General features: G+C 48.5%; 1 long non-coding RNA gene across 4 annotated transcripts in view; it reads left to right on the top strand.

Annotated features, from left to right (window-relative positions):
* LOC144818463 (uncharacterized) overlaps positions 1 to 21,418 on the top strand; it is a 68,858-nt gene that overhangs the window by 30,074 nt on the left and 17,366 nt on the right. For 3 of the 4 annotated variants that reach the window (XR_013607108.1, XR_013607110.1, XR_013607109.1), the window contains 2 exons: positions 3,737 to 4,006; positions 4,435 to 4,611. This is a non-coding gene — a long non-coding RNA (uncharacterized LOC144818463). Of the gene's footprint in view, positions 1 to 3,736; positions 4,007 to 4,434; positions 4,612 to 8,286; positions 8,868 to 21,418 lie in introns of those variants that run through there. The other variant, XR_013607107.1, reaches the window with a different exon arrangement.

Raw genomic sequence — 21,418 nt, 5'->3', positions numbered from 1 at the left:
GCCAGGTTGTGGAGCATGCAGCAGGCAACCACGATTTTGCATACTTTGCCGGGTGAGTATTGCAGGGCCCCTCTGGTTTTATCCAGGCAGCGAAACCTAGAATTCAGAAGACCAAATGTACGCTCCACCACCCGACGTGTCTTCCCATGGGCCTCATTATAGCGCATTTCCCCTGGGGTAGTTGGATTCCGTAGGGGGCCCAGCAGCCACGGCCGGTTTGGGTACGCAGAGTCACCTAGGTGAGGGGATGACAGACACATACATCAGTACCAGTACTGGTGGGAACAGCAAGGCACACATACAACACAGTAGTCATCGCAGCACACTCACCTACAAGCCATGCACGATCTTGACGCAGATTAGCCATCAGTTGGGGGACAATGCTCCTCCGTAGGATGTGGGAGTCATGTGCGGATCCGGGAAATCTGGCACACACATGAGAGATGATGTTGTCAGCCAGGCACACCACTTGCACATTGATTGAATGGTAGTGCTTCCGATTGCGATAGATGGGTTCACGTGCCTGGGGTGGGACTAGACCAATATGTGTGCCATCAATGACACCCACTACGTGTGGAATCTGGCCCAGGGCATAGAAGTCCTCTTTCACTGCTGCCAAATCTGCTGGACCTGGGAAATGGATGTAATCATCCTTGTAACGCATCATGGCTTCAAGCACATCCCGCAGTACCATGCTAAACATGGATTGGGACATCCCCCCGGCATGACCAACTGTGTACTGGAATGTGCCCGTGGCGAAGAAGTGAAGTGCCGCCATCACCTTTGCTGTGGGTGTAATTGCTCCAGGATACGCCCTGCGTGGCTGCAGGTGCGGTGCCAATTGTGCTACAAGGTCCAGCAATGTTGGTCGGTCAATCCGGAATTTGCGGATCACCTCCTCTCCTACCATGTCCTCCAGCACAGTGTATGGTCGATGCACATTAGGAGCCCTCCTGTCTGGGAGTAGATGTGAGCAGATGTCAATTGTACAACACAGCACAGCTGAACCACACTAGCACATCTTGACCAACACACCACAAATAATCCATGTTGCAGACACTGATTGTATGTGTGATGTGACAGAAATATAAGGCACTACAGACAACTACACACACAATGTTCACCCACAAACAACATCCTGTGAGCAAATGTGTACAATGGTACGTTCACACATGTTTCGAGCACAGCCGACATCACATGACGAAGTGCCCATGTGTGGACAAGCATCACCACAGACACACATAGATGTGCACTCACAAGACGAACCTGGAACACACCCTCCTTGTCTTCGTGCACCCATGAAACCACCAACAATGCTGTGCATGCTCACATGACAGGCACTGACATTCAACATACGACACACAGATGCATACACTGAATGCATGTATCCCCCATCATTACTCCTTGCACACACAAAACACACACTCACGACTGGATTAAACTGTGGGTGCACAGCCTTAATGGACTGTGTCGATGTGTACACTTTCAAACGTGTGATCCCAAAACCAAGATTGCAAAAAACACAGTTGATGGACAGAATGTAGAACAATGTCATACATTCACCCCAGTACAAGGATCTGGGCCTAAATCCATCGTTTTTTTGCACTCCACACCACCCTGGGTTAGACACTGGCTATATGCAAGTCAGCTCTGACCCTGTGCCTCATGGGAACAGTCCAGTCCGAACTACCAAGCCATGTATTTCCCAGACCGGAATCAAGCATCCAAGGACCGGTTTCTGGCTATCAGCCTTCATCAGCGTGGATAGCTTGACTCCAGTGGTGTGGAGAGCCTGGGACTCACGTCTGAGCATACCCAGCCCACTCGGGGTGAAAATTGCAAAAAACACAGTTGATGGACAGAATGTAGAACAATGTCATACATTCACCCCAGTACAAGGATTTGGGCCTAAATCCATCGTTTTTTTGCACTCCACCCCACCCTGGGTTAGACACTGGCTATATGCAAATCAGCTCTGACCCTGTGCCTCATGGGAACAGTCCAGTCCGAACTACCAAGCCATGTCTTTCCCAGACCGGAATCAAGCATCCAAGGACCGGTTTCTGGCTATCAGCCTTCATCAGCCTGGATAGCTTGACTCCAGTGGTGTGGAGAGCCTGGGACTCACGTCTGAGCATACCCAGCCCACTCGGGGTGAAAATTGCAAAAAACACAGTTGATGGACAGAATGTAGAACAATGTCATACATTCACCCCAGTACAAGGATCTGGGCCTAAATCCATCGTTTTTTAGCACTCGACACCACCCTGGGTTAGACACTGGCTATATGCAAATCAGCTCTGACCCTGTGCCTCACGGGAACAGTCCAGTCCGAACTACCAAGCCATGTCTTTCCCAGACCGGAATCAAGCATCCAAGGACCGGTTTCTGGCTATCAGCCTTCATCAGCCTGGATAGCTTGACTCCAGTTGTGTGGAGAGCCTGGGACTCACGTCTGAGCATACCCAGCCCACTCGGGGTGAAAATTGCAAAAAACACAGTTGATGGACAGAATGTAGAACAATGTCATACATTCACCCCAGTACAAGGATCTGGGCCTAAATCCATCGTTTTTTTGCACTCCACACCACCCTGGGTTAGACACTGGCTATATGCAAATCAGCTCTGACCCTGTGCCTCATGGGAACAGTCCAGTCCGAACTACCAAGCCATGTCTTTCCCAGAACCAAGATGTCACCACATTGCTGTTGCACATGTGACGCAATTTGAGGTCACATCACTGTCCTTTGATGACGACTGGTGATGTGAATAGTATGATTACACATGCAACAAATGGACATCGATGAGACACATGGACACGGCACATTTACATGATATGCTGAGTGTTGATGCATTCCGGACATCCCCTGACACACATGAACAACTATTATCATTAGATGAGTTCGGAGACATGCAGTGTGTCTACACACCGCGTCACGGCACGCCAACCGACATCACAGAAAATGGTCCTTACTACTGCAATCGTGCGTATCTTTGTCTGCATGGGGAAGGTCCATCACGGTCACAAACCGCCAACCGCCTGTGCGCGCTACTGCGATGGTGCATCATTTGAAAATCAACACTCACTGGCATCGAAATGGCAGAGCACGCAATCCGCGGGGGCGGGGCAGGCTAACAGATACATTTGACTGTGCAAGTGGAAATGGCAATTGGTATCCCCCCATTCACTCACATAGCGGCACCCACCGCCGGGTCCGTGCGGTTACCTACCGCCGGGTCCGGGCGGTAGGTGCCAATATGTGTATTGATGTCACCGTGGCATGGATGGCCATGGCCGGTTACCTACCGCCGGATCCGGGCGGTGGGTGCCAATATGTCACCGTGGCATGGATGGAACATGTTGGTGTGCTTGAGGTGGTCCCTGACTCCTGGCCTCTAAAATCTGGGAGGTGTTCTGTGGGAGTCAGTGTGGGTATGCCCCAGCACGCCAGGTACGTTGTGATGTGTTCCTGGTTCTGTCACTGACTGATTGACCTCTATGCTGCAAATTGTTATCTTTGGGGAGTCTTTGGGGAGTCACAAACATGACATGTGTAGTCTTGCGGCTGTGCTGGCCACAACCGATCACCTGCTTTGCATGATGGAATAATGCCATATCAAGCTGTCCGTGCCATACGTTGTACTGTGCTTGGCTGCAGACAGATACCTGTAACTTCTATCTGTGTGAACGGCAACTGTTCACTGACTTGCCCCCTCTTGTCTCCCATTATGGTAGGTCGAGCTGCACCATCGCAAGGCCGTGTGAAGGGCCATACCACGTGATGTACGGGCAGTGGGGGTGTGCAACAAGCGACACACACACTGCCACAAGCGGTGGGACGATATCTCCAGGCTCAGCAAGACTGTGGCGGAGATGACACTGGGGATGATTCCAAGATCAGGCCATCTTGCACGACGTACCATGACCCTCTGATGCTACGTATCATGGATGTGACCCATCCTGACCTGTCTGCACGGTTGAGAGGGGAGCAGCAGCAAACTAGCGGTAAGCACACTGAATGGGTCTGTGACTTGGGACTGCATGCATGTATTGCTGGTCAGACACAGTAGTGACATCCGTGGTGTATATGGTGTGCTGTTATTGATGTTGGTGGCATTAGAGGAGTGAGAGTTAGCATCCATGTCAGCCAGCTGCACATACTAGTTGCATTGTAGTGCAGGGGCCCAGGACATGCCATTCAGGTCTGTGGTCCCATGCCATCACATGTGTGGTGGGCTGCATGCACTTGCCATGTTTCTTTCATGTACATGTGTCACAGGGCCCACTAATTATCTGACATGAGGATGTCTGGTAGGGGTGATTCATGTGCAGATGGGTGCTACATGTTGGTCAGCAGGGAAGGAAGTTTGTATTTTGTAATTTGCATTACGTGGGTGTAGTACTTAGGTATACCTCTTTTCTCTCCCTTATAGCTTTGGACGAGGGCACTGACCCACATATGACGGAGCTTAGTGGTGGCAATGCATCTGTATCTGAGATCACACACATGCAAACTGAGACTGAAGAGAGCAGCCCCGGAGAGGGGGACAGAACTATCCCTGAGGACTCACATGTGGAGACCCCATCGTCCTCATCTTCAGACAGCGGTGGTGAGTCAGCACTGTTGTTAGACACAGGGAGTGGGCAATCTATAACTTCAATAGGTACACAGCACACTGGGCCCACACTGCCACCAACTGCAACAAGTACTGCTTGTGCTCGCCAGAGTAGGGGGAGCAGAGTGGCCTTTGGTGCAGGCACCGCTGCTCCTGCCCCTGTGACACAAACTGGCCTTAGTGCTGAGGCGGTTGATCTGCTTCGCCATCTGTGTGTAGGGCAGACAAACATGATTAATGCATTCCTGTACCACGATAGGAAGTTGGGGCAGGTGATAGCATTCATGAAGGGGATGCATGGTGATGTTGCTGGTCTCCACAGAACAGTACAGACCTTATCCAACACAGTGTCTGCAGCCATTCAACAGTCACATGGACACGGTTCTACTTCAGTTCCCCCATCCACACCACTTACTGTCTCAGGGGAGAGTGACATTTCTGAACAGGCCTCATTTTCTAGGTATTGCACTAGAAGCAGGCACAGGCAGCAAGGCAGGCAACGGAGGCCACAGACACCATCCCCTAGGAAAGTGAAATCTTTTACAGAACACGACATCAGCTACCCTGGAGTTGACACACAGGATCCTCAAGGGGTGTTGGGGGACACAGATTCACAGGGCACACAGGCATACCCCTCAAAAAGTACTCCCAAGGCAAAGTCACATCTCATGGACAAGGCACACACCAAGGACAGACGACCACCCACGGACACGGCTCCTCCCAAGGACAGGGACACTAAAAAGGACAGGGCACCTCCCAAGGACAGGGCACCTCCCAAGGACAGGGCACCTCCCAAGTACAGGGACACTGCAAAGGACAGGGCTCCTCCCAAGGACAGGGACACTACTAAGGACAGGGCACCTCCCAAGGACAGGGCACCTCCCAAGGACAGGGCACCTCCCAAGGACAGGGACACTACTAAGGACAGGGCACCTCCCAAGGCCAGGACACCTCCCAAGGACAGGGCACCTCCCAAGGACAGGGACACTACTAAGGACAGGGCACCTCCCAAGGACAGGGACACTCCCACGGACAAGGCACCTCCCAGGGAGCAGGCAGATCCCAGGGCCAAGGCTTCTCCCATGGACAGGACATCCACCAAGGACAGGCAGCTATCACCCCTGCATCCCCTGAAGCTGGTGTTAGTGAAGGAACGTAAAGCACATGTGTCAGAGGTGGAGTCACCCCATACCTCTGCTCCCATCCACCCCCCGGTGATGAAGAGGAAGGAGTACACTGTTGTTGCATCCCCCATTACACATGATGCAGAGGGCAGAAGGCAGGGCCAGAGCAAGCATCAAGCAGGGTCCAGCACATCCCCAGAGGGCAGACTCCCACCAGCACATGATCCACCTTTGATGTGCGATGTTTCAGATGAGCCTGCACCACTTACCAGTCCAGTCATGTCCAGGGAGCACTTACATATCCCAAAGAAACGGAAACACACACCAGTGATACCTGGCCACCCCAATGTCGCTCCAGTACAGCTGTCCCCAGCTCCCAGAGCCACCCTGCCTCCTGGCCCATACAGCCCTGTGGCTCATCATTTCAGTGGTCCTAGTGGGCCAGCTGCAGTTCACTCTCATGTGTCAGATAGTGGCACTGTGTCTGTTGTTCGCTGTCATGCCTCATGTAGTAGCACTGTGTCAGTTGTGCCCTCTCCTGTTTCAGGTACTGCCACTGTGTGTGTCCGCCACTCTCATGTCTCAGATGCTGGCATGGTATTTGTTGGTCACTGTCCAGGGACATGTCCTGCCAGTGTGTCTGGGTCTATGTCTCATGTGTCAGTCACTAGTGCTGTGGCTGTGTCTCACACTCCTGTATCCGGTCCTGCCAGTGTGTCTGGGTCTATGGCTCATGTGTCAGTCACTAGAGCTGTGGCTGTGTCTCACACTCCTGTATCTGGTCCTGCCAGTGTGTCTGGGTCTATGGCTCATGTGTCAGTCACTAGAGCTCTGGCTGTGTCTCACACTCCTGTATCCGGTCCTGCCAGTGTGTCTGGGTCTATGGCTCATGTGTCAGTCACTAGAGCTGTGGCTGTGTCTCACACTCCTGTATCCGGTCCTGCCAGTGTGTCTGGGTCTATGGCTCATGTGTCAGTCACTAGTGCTGTGGCTGTGTCTCACACTCCTGTATCCGGTCCTGCCAGTGTGTCTGGGTCTATGGCTCATGTGTCAGTCACTAGAGCTGTGGCTGTGTCTCACACTCCTGTATCCGGTCCTGCCAGTGTGTCTGGGTCTATGGCTCATGTGTCAGTCACTAGTTCTGGTGCTGTGTCTCACACTCCTGTATCCGGTCCTGCCAGTGTGTCTGGGTCTATGGCTCATGTGTCAGTCACTAGAGCTGTGGCTGTGTCTCACACTCCTGTATCCGGTCCTGCCAGTGTGTCTGGGTCTATGGCTCATGTGTCAGTCACTAGTTCTGTGGCTGTGTCTCACACTCCTGTATCCGGTCCTGCCAGTGTGTCTGGGTCTATGGCTCATGTGTCAGTCACTAGAGCTGTGGCTGTGTCTCACACTCCTGTATCCGGTCCTGCCAGTGTGTCTGGGTCTATGGCGCATGTGTCAGTCACTAGAGCTGTGGCTGTGTCTCACACTCCTGTATCCGGTCCTGCCAGTGTGTCTGGGTCTATGGCTCATGTGTCAGTCACTAGTGCTGTCGCTGTGGCTCACACTCCTGTATCAGATCCTGCTACTGTGTCCGAAACTACGAGGTCCCACAGTCCACCTGATTCTGTGCTGTAAGATGCAGTTACCATCACTAAAATCGCATTGTACTTGATGTCTGGAATGTCCATTGTAACCACCCTTGCATTATTATTGTCCATGGGACAGTCCACATGACACACGTTCATGTGCTGCCTCAGATGTACCTGCTCTGTTGTGAACACTGCCCTGTTGCTGTTAGGATGCTGCATTGTGCCCTCTCATGTGCTTCCTCAGATGTACCTGCTCTGTTATGAACACTGCCCTGTTGCTGTTAGGATGCTGCATTGTGCCCTCTCATGTGCTGCCTCAGATGGACCTGCTGCTCTGTTCTGTGCCATGGACTGTTGATGCTCTTTGCCCCTCTCATGTGCTGCCTCAGATGGACCTGCTCTGTTATGAACACTGCCCTGTTGCTGTTAGGATGCTGCATTGTGCCCTCTCATGTGCTGCCTCAGATGGACCTGCTCTGTTCTGAGCAGTGCCTTGTTGCTGTTAGGATGCTGCATTGTGCCCTCTCATGTGCTGCCTCAGATGTACCTGCTCTGTTGTGAACACTGCCCTGTTGCTGTTAGGATGCTGCATTGTGCCCTCTCATGTGCTGCCTCAGATGTACCTGCTCTGTTATGAACACTGCCCTGTTGCTGTTAGGATGCTGCATTGTGCCCTCTCATGTGCTGCCTCAGATGGACATGCTCTGTTCTGTGCCATGGACTGTTGATGCTCTTTGCCCCTCTCATGTGCTGTCTCAGATGGACCTGCTCTGTTATGAACACTTCCCTGTTGCTGTTAGGATGCTGCATTGTGCCCTCTCATGTGCTGCCTCAGATGGACCTGCTCTGTTCTGAACACTGCCTTGTTGCTGTTAGGATGCTGTATTGTGCCCTCTCATGTGCTGTCTCAGATGGACCTGCTCTGTTCTGTGTCATGGACTGTTGATGCTCTTTGCCCCTCTCATGTGCAGCCTCAGATGGACCTGCTCTGTTATGAACACTGCCCTGTTGCTGTTAGGATGCTGCATTGTGCCCTCTCATGTGCTGCCTCAGATGGACCTGCTCTGTTCTGTGCCATGGACTGTTGATGCTCTTTGCCCCTCTCATGTGCTGCCTCAGATGGACCTGCTCTGTTCTGTGCCATGGACTGTTGATGCTCTTTGCCCCTCTCATGTGCTGCCTCAGATGGACCTGCTCTGTTATGAACACTGCCCTGTTGCTGTTAGGATGCTGCATTGTGCCCTCTCATGTGCTGCCTCAGATGGACCTGCTCTGTTCTGTGCCATGGACTGTTGATGCTCTTTGCCCCTCTCATGTGCTGCCTCAGATGGACCTGCTCTGTTCTGTGCCATGGACTGTTGATGCTCTTTGCCCCTCTCATGTGCTGCCTCAGATGGACCTGCTCTGTTATGAACACTGCCCTGTTGCTGTTAGGATGCTGCATTGTGCCCTCTCATGTGTTGCCTCAGATGGACCTGCTCTGTTCTATTCAGTGTGCATGCTCCTGCCTACTCACAAAGCCAACCTCTGTGCTGTGCAATAAAGCAAGTTAATCCTGTGTTGTGGTTTATCTGTGTCGTTCCTGGTTGTCTCCTTGCATTGTTGATATATTGCTGCTGTCGTACATGCTGTGTCTGCCACTTTGACATGACCATTGCCCAGCACTGTTTACTTTAGTTTGGCAGGGGTGACAGTCATTACAATATGGCTGTGGACTGTGTAAGGGTGGGGGAGGCTCTCTGAGGCTTATTTTGGGACAACAGTGGCTTCCCATACACTGCAGGTTATGTGGATGTTTTTATATGGTGCAGGTGTCACAGTCATGATTTGTGGCTACCCAAGAGGTTGTTCAGTCTCGACTTTGACAGACAACATGTCAGGGCTCATCGTGTGTGTGTTTGTTCTTGATGTGTGTGCAGCAGGGTTGATTTTTGTGGTGTGTGGTGTATGGGCCCCTGTCTGTTAGTGGGGTAGGTGTGGTGTTTGCCTGAGGGTGGGCCAGCATGTCTCCTTATGTGTGCTATGCCTTTGTGTGGCGGTGTGTGTATGTGAGCCTGGGAGCTGTGTGGTGTAGCCATTCCTGCCTGCCTACCTAGTTGATTGTGGGTATGATATCCGTCGTCTGATCCGCTACGTTGCGATGTCCGTGGTGTGGCTGTTTGTTCACGGTGCGTGTTCAGGGTGCGTGGGGTCAGTTGTAGCCAGGAGGTTTTGCTGGGGGTGCATGTATGTGTGTTCCTGTCCAGAGCTGGGGTTCTGTTGTGGGCAGGGGCTTGGACACGTGCATGGTGTGTGTGTTGTGTGTTTGCGTACCTGCGTCGTCGTCGGCGACGGTCGATGACTTGCTGGTGATGGAGCACGTAGAGTACCGGGAATGCGTGTAGGGCTGGGTCCATGACGGTGGTCTGCCTGTGGTGTGTCTCTCTGCAATGTTTTGCCTCTCAGCTGTGGTGGTTCCGCCGAGTTCGGGCTGGTGGTTTTTCCGCAGCGATTTGCTGTGTATTTTCCGCCATGGTGATTGTGAGGACGGTAGAGACGTCATTCCGTACGGCAGTGTCTCTGGATTGGTTACGTCCACCGCGGGGTCGGGTGCGTTTCCGCGGCGGTACACGTATTTCCGCAGCATACGGAAATTTGGCAGTGCTTCCCATCCTATTATGGCAGACGGACTATCCGCGGTTGCGGACTGTTAAATGCATTTTCCGCATACTACAGGCCGGCGGTCATCCTTCCTTCCGCCATCGTAATCGACCTCTATGTTAGTCAGATGCTGCATATCACACATCAGTACAAAATAGTCCCTAGGCTGACATATCCTGGGTGATAACACCTAAATGACCCATGCTATCAGCGTAATAATTGATTAATTATTAGCACAAGATCGCCCCTTGAGATCAGTGCATAATGACATCAAACAGCAACAATACTATCCCAATTACATAAGTAACATTTTGCACTGCTAATTGTCATTGTGGCTTAATTTACTCTAATAAAATACCGATTTGAATGCACAGGATGATGAGTCCCAGGGCCAGACAGCTCCTCCACAGCCCCTAGGCTCTGCAGCTTTGCAGGATGGACATTGCTCTGCGGCCCACCACTGCTCGTCGTCTAGATCCCAAGGCTGGTATCAAAAAGGCTGTGTCCTTGTGTAATACAACTGGTGCTCATGTGAAGCGCTCTGATACCTTCGGGTCAAGTTCGCGCTATATAAAACTCCGGAAAAAAATAAGTACTGCAAGGTTGGAAGACTCAAGAAATTAACCTTCCATGATGGAGTTTTTTTAAGTGAGGAGTGACAGATTCGCCCAGACTTTACTCCCATGCTCACTGGGCAATACCTCTCAGATGAGGCCCAAAATGTCTGAAACTGTTCACTGGCTGCTTGATTTTCAGAATAGAGGTGGCTTTGACATGTAGTTCAGGATGGAGCATTCCTATTGGAGCATGGCTATCTCTGATTTGCATATGACTGGCCTCTATCCAGAGTGAAATGGTGGCGAAAACAATGCACTTAGATTGTGGCTCCCAGAATTCAAGCATTCCACACATCACTTTTTAAATGTTTTGTTTTTAAGTCGGAGCGCGAACACCTGGCATCCCTAAGCGTTACTCACGCTCTTTAACTGGTGACTATCTAACTTGACCCGGAAGAGCCAAGCCTTATTGGGCATATAAGAAGGGTTTCAGCCCATGTCCACTATCTCACCTGGCACTGATAAGTATGTCTCCTCCCTCAACCCAGACTGGTGCTGGTCGCAGGGGCACAGAGAACAGATTAATAACCCTCCCAGCACCTCAGGGTGGGTTTATAAAAACAGGAGTGCCCAGGGCAAACACCCTGTCCGCACTTGTCTTACCTAACCTTTACTTGTGACGTTCCTCTGTAAGTCTTGGCAACTCTATAGACCATGCACGTTAGAAGTGCACAAATGAAAAACCTAGAAAGTAAGATAAAATACTAGTTTCAATAAACGTAAATTCGAAGTGTTCCTTTAACTCCGTATCTGTTTATTCTTTGTTTGTAAATAACAATTAAAGACCTTCAAAGAAAAATACAACCTTGCACGGAAATGGATTACGCTGCTGCAAGTAAGAGATGCGCTGTCGCTAGAATCATTTTTTCGCCTCGGTTGTTTTATGTATTCTTTCTGGGTTTTTTTTAACACGAGGCACGTTTCCTCATATGGTGCGGTGTAGCTGCAATGTCGTCAGTGTAAATGCGTCCCTCCCGGCGGGTTGTCGTAAAGGGCGAAAGCAGCATGTGGCCAGCATCATCGCAGGCACTGAATGAAGGGTACATGGAGACAAGTGCTGGATTGTGACATCACCGGGGAGTGCACAGCGGATCAAGAAAGAGCGAGTTTCGGTTACACGGACAAAAATGTCCAGCCACAAACAATGGTGGGAACGGAAATGAAGACAAGCATTGGCCGCGCGGCTGTGAAAGAGAAAGTGAGTGAGGAGACTGATGGCGGCTGCGCGCATGCAGGCTCACATGAACGCAAGCGCTAGGCCAGCCAGTAGCACTTTAAAAACTCACCTACTAAATGTCTCTCTGAGCAGCGCATGCGCTAGCTCAGCGAGACCTAAAAAACGGCCCACCAGACCATAAAACAGGCCCATAAACAGCTACAAAATGGCACACACACTGATCTGTCAAACCAGCCCATCAGGCACTGCCTGATTGCCCTTTAGGCCAGTCTGACCCTGAATATGTGGTTTGGCGGTAGGCAGAGTTCAAAAGTCGTTGGGATCTACTATGAATGACGTCCCAAAGCTTTTTTCATTTTACTAAAATAGTCCCCATACTTTTTGTTAAAAACACAACTATTTCTAAACAGTTAATGTGACTTTTAAGGGCCGAAAAGAAAGGAAAGGATCTCCTGCACTGTGAAGTGAGGGGAGGGCCAGAATGCTAAAGAAACACATTTTTTCTCCAGTGTGCTTGCTATCTAAAAGAAATTAAAATGTGTGAAATTGATTAATCAACAAATCTAAATGCTGCTTGGGAGACAATATAGGCTTTAATTGATAGAAGCATTTGAAGCTTCATGATTGATGTCAAAGAGTTTTTTGTTTTTGTTTTAGAGGTACAATAAAGACGTTAACACCCATGCAATGCACCCTTTGAATGTAGACCAATTAACAGGTTTGCAACTAAGTATAGCTAGTGTATTACTAAAAATATAACTTTTGAAAGCTCTTAAGCACTTAATCTTTTTATACATTTTGTAGCTTATGTTGTGATCATTGGCGAAATACACATGAACTATTATTCTGTACCTCCAGGACTCCGCGTTGTACTACCTTCCTGGCCCCTTGGTCTATTTGTATTACTTGTATTATCGTCTCACTTGACTGTATACGTTCCCTCTCTGCATATCTTATCTTATATTATTGTCGTGCCTATCTGACTCTGCACCCTTCACCTACACCACCTCAAATATTACCTACTGTTATAATATTGATTCTCCGGCGTGACTATGCACCCTGTACTCTCCTACCTCAACTATGCCTACCTCTATGCTATTTACAAAAGTAGTTTAAGCACGCTTAAACAAGTTTATGCTCCCTCTTTATGTACTTTCTTATTATTGGTTTACCTGTTTGACTATGCACCGTGTACCTATACTACCTCAACTATGACCTACCTCTTATTTTGACCTACCTATGTAATTTTGCATATTGTACCTAACTACCTCAACTATTACCTACTATTATGCTATCACCCCATGTCCTTGTAAAGCGCTCTGATATCTGCAAAGATCTTGTTCGCGCTATATAAAACTTTGAAATAAATAAATAAATAATCACAGTGCTCTCTGTCACAGGCTGGGACCTTGTATTACTATAAATAGACATGTAACTATTACCCAGTCTACCATCAAGGGCTCATATCGGTGACCTCTGGTTACACATACTCTGACACCTAAAAATATTGCATTAGCCAACTAATCTTTCCTACCAGAACAAATAATTTCCCACAGCTTTATTTAATTTGCATTTCATCTAAGATGTGTGTATTACATTTAAAATGGACTTACCTATGGGTGAAAGACCAACTAACTAGTTTCCAAATAATGTATTTTCTTTAACAACGTCTTTCAACCCACCCCTACACTCACTGATCCCGCTTCCCAATTGAGCTCATGATGTTCCCATTCTTTTGGAGTCTGGCTTTTGAGGCAGTTGAAGTAATCTTGCCAGACTATAGTTTGTCCCAAAAATAATATGTAACATGCATAAGAAGAGGCTTTTGGTTATCTGCCTTTATCTAATAGTCAGTTAAATTTTCATTCACATTTTGCTGTCACTGAATGAGGCAATGACTCAGCACATTATCCCCAATGGCTCCTTTCACTTTGAAAGACTGCACAAAGCCTGTGTGCATTGGTTCCACCCACCTAAAAATAAATTTCTCTTCATTGATAAAGGTGGTTCAAATTATGCTTTTTTATTGTATTTATTTTTTATATTACGTTTGAACACCATTTACTTATTTTGCTTGGAGTTTTGGGTTGTCAGTTAAACAGCAATGTATCTTCTGTCTCTTTTTTAAAGTCGTTGTTTTAAAGTCTTTAAGGGGCGTTGTAACATTGTAACTGTCTCCAATTAGGTTAGGTGGTGATTTATTCGTGTCCCCTATTAAAAAGAATTGCTAGTAAAATAGCCACATTTGCACATTTCACAACACACTTGTGGCGGTCAGGTTTAGTTGATGGCATTTTTTTTTACTTTTAAAGCACTTCTTTGAAAAAAAATAAAGAAAAACGTAACCAAGGCAACAGCTTTCCAAGGCTCAACTTCTTAGCCGGGGCCGGACTGGCATTGTACTTCACTGCGCATTTTCCAGTGGACTAGAGTGACCGAAGGTCAGATTTTGAAGCTCAAGTCCACTACTGGTGCCTCTATCACTTTCCTCAGCTCCCCAAGGTAAATTGCAGCAAGCACAGGGAGGCTTATAGACAGAGAAATAAAGAGAATAGGGGAAGGTAGAGAGGAAACGATTAGGGAAGGAGAAAAAAAAGAGGAGGGGCACAATGGTCGAAGTGCAATGGAAAAGTATGGGAACTGTGATGCTGCGCTCAATGGATGCGGGGTGAGTGAGCATGGGGACAGGGTCAAAGGCGTGGCTAACGAAAACAAATACTCTGTAGCCTATTTCAGTCTTTCGCCTTCAAGTGACAACATGTAAAATAACACACAGCTTTACTGAAAAATGACTGACCGTTAAATTAATCAGTGGTAAATGCACTATCCTACATATGAACACTCAATTAGTTAATGCACTGCAGAGGTCTGTGTCTGTAACCAGAGAGCCACAAAATTGAAGAATTTGACAAACCCTGCACAGACACCACAGACATCCCCCTACCAAGACCCCTGTGACAACCCCGCCACCTTCTTCCACTACAAGATCATAAATATCTATGACAGCTTCGCAATTCAGGCCGCACTCGAATGTTCCAGAACCCAACCGATTGTTCGACTGGACCACCCTCACGCCTGATGACACCCTAGGGATCATGAAAACAATCCGCTCTGGAGGCACTGAAACCCCTGCCCCTTCAACACATTTTAAACAGAGCCGGCACCACCATTGCCCCGAACTCTGCTCCACCATCAACTGCTCCATCAAATCTGACACCTTCCCTGAAGACTGGTAACACACAGAGATCAACCTACTCCTGAAGAAACCCATTGCCGACCCAACGGACCTCAAGAACCACAGACCCATCTCTCTGCTCCCTTTCCCAGCCAAAGTCATGAAGAAGGGCATCAATGTTCAACTCACAGAATTCATCAAAACACACCTCACCCTGGAGCCCTCCCAATCTGGCTTGAGGAGCAACCATAGCACTGAGACTGCACTCCTTGCCACAACTGACAATATCCACACTCTCCTCGGCCCAGGGCAAACCGAAGTCCTCATCCTCTTGGACCTCTCTGCCAACTTCAACACTGTCTCCTACCCGCCGGCATCTGCAGCAAAGGGTTAGAGTGGATCCGCTCCTTCCTCACCGGACGAACCCAGAGACTCAGGCTTCCACTGTTCTCCTCAGAACCTACAGAGATCAGCTGTGGAGTCCCCCCGGGCTCTTCTCTGAGCCCCACCCACTTCAACATCTACATGGTCCTGCTTGCTGCCTTCATTAGAAACCACAGACTCAAGAGTGTCTCCTACGCTGACGACACACATCTTATTCTTAAGTAAAGTAAAAGTAGCTGATTCTCTCCCTCACCAAGAACCTACAACTGCTAAGAGCAACTTCCACAATGGGATGAAGGCAGTAGCTGCCTGGATGAAGGAGAGCTGCCTTCAACTCATCTCTGGCAAAACCTAAGTCCTCATCCTGGGCTCCACTCCCTCGGCATGGGATAAATCCTGGTGGCCAGCAGCATTCAGAACCCCCCCCAACATCCATCGACCATGCACACAACCTCAGCATCATCCTCTACTCCTCGCCCTCAATGAACTTCCAAAACAACACTGTATAATCCTCCGACTTCCACACCCACTGCCTACTCCAGATGATCTTCAAATGGACATATCCAAAACAATAAAGTCAGAGGGTTTAACCGCATCGATGCGGCGGCTTTTCCCGCTGTACGCGGCAATTTTAAAATTACCGCGTTACATGACGAGCTCAGCTCGTCATGAGCGCACGGCAGGTTACGCTCATGACGAGCTGAGCTCGTCATCAGCCTGGAAGGGGTTAAAGATGCAACCTACAACTAAGGTGACATGTGTGCCAACAGTGCACCAGAAACTTAATCTACACAGGAAGTCCTAACTTAAAGGACAGAATCCCATCACTCACCGAAGTGACATGCTTCATCATCTGGGAACTCCTCCCGGCTGTAACTCATAGTACAGCCAAGGGTTACAATCCCCTCACTGTGAGGGAGGAGCTCTGTGATGTTTTTATTGATGATAGAATTGACTAAGGGCTACTAAAACCCAAGAGGAAGAGCTGTGAATGTTGTATGTGAGTGAGGAGCGAGGTTGTATGTCAGTGCAAACTAATACAGAAGTGTGAAAAGTGAGCTGAAACTAACTATCAGGGGAGAAGAAGGACATTTAATAGTTATATCTTGATGTTAGGATTAAAAACAGTGCAAAGTGCAGTTTTTTTTTTGTGGTTTTTTTTAACGAACCTTTATTTGTAGCAAATTAGAGTACATAGATGGGCCTACAACCATCTCGGCTGGCCGCTAGTAAATTCAAAACATTGCAAGCGATAAGCATTGTGGCAACAATTCAAAGCACAGGATAATACAGTAACAGTACAGAATTCGGATGCGGCATAGCAGCTCGATTAAGGATATGAAAGGTTCATTTTACTAATAAGGAGCGAAAAGAAGCGTCACGCAGTCACACGCAGTCCCACGATAGTGTATAGATCAGGATAGATGAAACAGTACCTGTACGAGGGGGGGCCCCAGGGGATAAAATATACATAAAAGGAGAAGCAAAAGCACAGCCCCAGCATACAACAGGTCCAAACCCCACCCTTCAGCGCCATACACACCGCAAGAGACACAGGCAACGACGACAACTGAGAAAAAGAAAAACTAAAGGGCCATAGAAACGAACACAAACATACGCCTCGCCCGCAACCCCCCACCCTGCACACCCGCAGAAGGACATGGCCTACCCCCCAGCCGCGTGCCTGTCGCCCTAATAGAGCCTGAAATATAGAAAGATAGAGAAGAAGGAAAATGAAAAGAAAAAGAGAGAAATGGAGGAGGACCCTCAGTGCGCCTCTCGGCCCCGCCCTTCACCCCAACACTACGAAAATCCCAAAAAGGAGACAATACCACAAGAAAGATCAATAGAGCCTGGGCACAGGAACAAGGAAATAGCAATCACAGATATCCACCACACCGCCCGTCAGTAATAAAGCAAATAGATGGCAGGCCACCTCAGCCCTGACCCTGTCTGATAAGAATACTGCCTGAAGTTCTATCAATAAGCAATGGGAAGCACAGTCTCGAAGGTCCAAACAGGATAGGTGGGCCATAAAAAAACATAATAATTCAAAGCGACCCAAATACAGACAGTAAAGATAAGGCAACCACAACGCCGGTCCCATGAACTACCAAAAGCTGACACAAAAGAACAGCATCCAGGAGAAGAAAGTCAAACAGTCCGGCCATGGCCGCGAAACCCCGGGGCCAGTCCAAGAAGGAAAACAGCACTCCACTCCCAGCCGCCAGTCAAACATGTGTCCCAAGGATACAGTCATACATGCGATCAAGACGGCCAGCACGGGCAAAGAAGTCCGGGCTCCAAGCAGCCCAAGGAGCCTCCGAGGAACCAAAACCTTCCCCACAGAGGCAGCAGCATGGTCATCGGCCGACTCCCGGAGTAGAACCATGGTCGTCATAGGTAGCGAAACAGCAATGGCATCCAGTCTTGTACCCAGGACTTGGGCGTAGCAATCAACAGTCTCCTGCACAGCCGTTAAGGCAGCCGACACGTCACGGGGTGTGAACTCCGTCGTGCGATGCGGGCATCCATGTCCCATCTCTGCAACAGCCGCCCGGCCCGGACGTGAGCCGCGAAGAAAGGCACCAGCCGCCATCTTAAGCCGATCGGCGCCGGTCCCCTGCACAGATCCAGGGAGCGGGCCGCACCGTGAGGACACCGAAGGATGCATCTCCAGGGCAAACAAATTGTGGGGCAGGGTCCAGAAAGGAGAGCCACCAGAAGGCTAAAGTCCCGCCGGGCCCCGGGAGTCGCCCACCTGTATCAGAGCGATCTCCGGTTATGCCAGGGCAACAAACGTTGGGGAGGGAGCAGGAGTCAAGCGCCCCCTCCGATCCCACGCCGCCACTCTGTCCCACGAGGGTCCACGTCGATCAGTTCGGGCCGTTACCGCTGGCAGCGGTCGTTCATAACATCGGCCCCCACCGGCGAGGCGCCGCTCCACCCTCGACGGCCGTCGATGCTGCGGCCGAGGCCAGAGGCCCCGCCTAATCAACACCCCGGTCCCACCATCGCATGGGCCGCAAAGCAGACGGGGAGATTTCCCAGAATCGGCGGCACGTAGACGCTCCGGAAGCAGACGGTAGGTGTTCGCTTTCTTTCCGTAGGCAAAGGATGGCACTGTGGGTCAGGATATTCGGCACGATAGTCGTGTGGGGCGAAAGGGCTCGCGGAGCCGAGCGACTATGCGGCCATTTCAGATGGCTGCTTGGCTCCTCCCTCGCAAAGTGCAGTTTTAACATAATAACTGCAACTGTGGTCAACATGTTTTGGCTATCATGACCTAAAAAGTGTCTAGCCTTCTTCAGGACCTAGATGTTATGTGCTACAGCATCATGTGTATTAAAAAAATGGTGTAACCAATAAATAAGTGAATGGAACCAATACAACCTATACCACACAATATCTCTGATGGAGGCTCACGGTGTATCAGTCAACCTGTGTAGAAGAAGGAAGTAGGACATCAATTAATCATGTGTCAGTGAAAATAATGCATCAGTCAGTTAGTAACACTGACTATTATGATGTCCAATGGAAACGTACCTTTAAATTACGAGTAAGTATCATCACCTCACCTGGCAGCAGCTCAGGACGTGAGGCACCGCTCTGAAAAGAACAGAGTATGAAACTGTGAAATTATCAGATCCAAATAAGTGGTCTGTTTATCTCAAGCAGTAAAAATATCAGATCCAATTCAGTGGTCTGTTTGTATCAACAACTTGTGACTAATCGAAAGGCTTTGTTAGAAAGAACAGTATAAAAACCATGAAAGGAAACTACAAGTATGGTACAAATAGTATCTTTGAAATAAATTCATAGTTCAGCTGTAATGTGTATATCAAATATGTAACTGTCTATTGTTCAATTGCATGAGGTGTCATAGCAAACAGTGAATCAATATTAACCTTGATCAAACAATGATCCAAAGGAAACATAGACTCTATCTCTGTGTATATAATTGGGTGATAGGCAGAGATATCATTATTTACTAGCCCCAAAGAAAAGCCTATTACACGACTTGCTTTCAGCATAATAGGAACAACAAGAGTGTTGATGCTCAAGGAATCGTTGTAACCCCATCAGTCCATGCAATATTCAGCAAACGATGTAGCCTCAACAAGTGTATAAGTGTTCGCTAAGCGCTGTCAACAAAGCGTCAACTAACACCTAATATTTATGTTCTTTGTCTGGTTTTTATGGACAAAGATGTGGTTAATTTTTATGGACAAAGATGCGATTGATTGTACAACCACACATGCTGTCTTCAATTATAAAGTTATGAGACTCATGGGCAGCTCAAATGTCAGAGGCACTTAAAAGCTAGCACGTAGCATATTAACACAATGCTTAGCTTGTACGGACCTCAGTCAATGGTGCCGACAATTGTTTAAACACCCCCTCTACTGCTTAACGATAAAAATCTAATTGTTGAGGGCAGCTTAGATCTCAAAAGAGACATTCCAAATTACTTATAAATAGATGTCATGCACGCCTGTTAATATCTCCTCGCACAGTGCCTATTAATAGCAGGAAGCGAGTAAGCAATACAAAAGATGACACCAATTGCACTAACGCGGCAGGAACACAGCGCATACTGCGTAGCGCAGAACATATTGTGTGGATCTCACAGTATGTAAAGTATCAAGTTTGAGAGGACTTACCTCTCCGTCGGTACCCCGGGCTTTGCAAGGCTGCAACCGGAGGCACCGTATCAGGAACCTTACTTGCATTTCTGGAAATGGAAAAGGTATATTGACAATGTTTTCATGGTATGGCGAGGCGAAGAGATCACCATCTCTGAAGTTCAAGCATGGTTGAATTCTAGGAATGCATTCCTGAAATTCACAGTAGATGTGAGCAAGGACAATGTGCCTTTCCTTGACTTGAGAATTTTTCCCACGGCAGACGGACTACAAAGTGAACTTTACAGGAAACTGATGCCATTAAATTCACTATTACTATATACTAGCCATCATCCCAGGTCAATTCGTAACAACTTGCCATATGGACAATTTTTGCGCATTAGACGCAACTGTTCAACCAAAGAGAAATTCACTGAACATGCAGAATCTCTCTTTACAATTGCAGGAGAGGCAATATCCCAGAAAGTTGATTCGCCAGTCCATGAAACGTGCTTCTAATAACAACAGGGATGCACAGCTAGAAATCAAAGCACCTAAGTCTGATACTTCCAGACTTACATGTGTGACTACATTTAGCACCTCATCAAATGGCATTCAAAAGGCTATACGCAAACATTGGCGTATTTTGAACATTGACAAAGTATCTTTACCTCCACCTCTGTTTGCTTTTAAAAAGAGTTCCAACATCAAAGACAGTCTGGTGCATACACGACCAGCTAATAAAGTCTTAACACCTTCCACTCAAGACACATTGTGGAACTTGCCACCAGTCCAGGGCCATTACCCCTGTGGGTCTTGTGCGGCTTGTCCCCAAACAAGTCATAGTACCATGATAGACATAGGGACCGATAGACCGGGGTCTCAAGTCAAGCACACTAATTGCAACCATGGGCGTAGGAAGTGTGGGAGACGCGGTGGATATATCCCCCCCCAGATTTTGGAGTGGGGGGACAAGGGTGGGGGGACGAGGAAACAATTCCCCTCTACCATCCAAGATTAGCAGGGCCATTAGCGCGCAAAAGTGCTTTCTATAATGGCCCTGCATTTGCCCTGTGAGCTTCCGCCAGTTACAGAGGCCACCTGCCTTTTGTTATCCTGCACCCTCCAAAGAAATAGCCAATGCCTATGGATAAGGCTCGGCCACTCTGAGACGGGCAGAGAAGGAAAAAAGACATTGAAATGGTTCCAAAAAAAGAACTAAACACTTTTGCTGCAAATGTTGTCGTTTTCTGACCTTATTCTATTCCAAAGTGACACCTCCAGACCAAGAGGAAAAAAAGGATCAAAAGACGAAAAATAAATAACTAAATAAAGCAATACAGAGCGCTTACAGACAGGCCAGATTGGTGTTAATCACACCCACACACATTAGCACCACTTTACATAGTTTGCCAGTGAAGCGCTACTTTCTTTTTATCTTCTTTATTTGAGTAACATTGTTTTCCCAGGGTGGGGAAGTGCACC

This window comes from Lissotriton helveticus, chromosome 2_1, assembly GCF_964261635.1.
Source record: "Lissotriton helveticus chromosome 2_1, aLisHel1.1, whole genome shotgun sequence".
NCBI lineage: Eukaryota > Metazoa > Chordata > Amphibia > Caudata > Salamandridae > Lissotriton > Lissotriton helveticus.
This window is presented reverse-complemented; position numbering and strand designations above follow the sequence as displayed.